Raw genomic sequence first — 1247 nt, 5'->3', positions numbered from 1 at the left:
GGGGGGGGTTCACGTGAGAAGCGCGTGTCAGACACGTGTGCGTGTTGCGGCTGTCACCCTATGCTGGGAATCACGGTGACCGCTCTTCCACCTTCCACTTTCAACAAGGGGGTATATTTTACCGGCTAAAGTGCAAAACTGTCCATCACGCAAGAGGCTCATTTTTAATTCGCCGCGTGCTGGGCTGGGCTGCTCCACGACGACTCGCTCGCGGTGGCGTGGTATGGAGAGGCGCGGGTGCGGGAGCTGCTCCGTCCTGCAGCCAGTGAACAGTTGTTTCAACGCGCCGTGAGACACGTGGATGGGGGACCAAACAAGACGGAAAGCGAAAATGAATGGTGGGATACCGGGCCGTACCGGGCGGCGGTGGCGAGGAGCAACGCATGTATGGCGCGCCGCCAGTACGACACGGCCCGCCCCGCCCCGCCCCGCCCCGGTTACATCAGGTGGGACCTTAGCACCTGAGCAGGCGAGCTCTCCGTGCGCCTCCGCAGGGCGGGGCGTTTGGTCAGAGAGCGGGGGAAATGAAGAGTGTATATAAGGCAGAGAGGTGGAGTGGGGAAGGGGGGGGGGTGAGGGACTGGAGAAGGTGGAGTGAGGGGAAGAGGGGGGAAGGGGGTATATTGGAGAGGAGGGGGAGCAGCACAGCATTCACTGAGTCATCACGCGGCGGCAGCGCCAGGCTGCGCGGCTGTGACTGAATGACTGACCGACTGACTGAGTGGTGGAGCCGGTCAGCCCCCCCCCCTCCCCCTCCCTTCTCCCGCGGTGCGCCATGAGAGCCAACCTCACTCGATCCTGTCACGTAACTTTCACATGCCGCCCCACCGCCCGCCGCTCCTCCTCCTCCTGCCCGCGCTCGGTCCGCAGCCTGCGAGCCACACACATGCTAATGACAGTTAGCGTCAAATCCGTCCCTTGAGAGAACGCGCATCTCTGCGGTGCGAATGGTCGCCCCCGGTGAGAGGCGGGGGGCGGCGGGGTGGGGGCGGAGCCCGGGGGCAGCATAGCATAGCTCGCACTGCTAGCCCGGGGGCGGCAATGACAGAACTTTCTTCTGCCGGCTTTGTTCCACGCTGCCATGTCCCGTTCGCCGAGAAGTGTCCGTGTTTCCGGTAGGCTGGGCTGCAAGCGCGCGCACCGCTGCTGCGCCCGCTGCGCTGCTGCTCTGCTAGGCTGCCGGCCGGCCTGCAGGTCCTCGCTGCTGCTGCCGGTGGTGCAGCCCGGGCCGGGTGGGGTCCCTTGGG

The sequence above is a fragment of the Frankliniella occidentalis genome, unplaced genomic scaffold (assembly GCF_000697945.3).
Source record: "Frankliniella occidentalis isolate FOCC.00 unplaced genomic scaffold, Focc_3.1 Scaffold146, whole genome shotgun sequence".
Classification (NCBI taxonomy): domain Eukaryota; kingdom Metazoa; phylum Arthropoda; class Insecta; order Thysanoptera; family Thripidae; genus Frankliniella; species Frankliniella occidentalis.
This window is presented reverse-complemented; position numbering follows the sequence as displayed.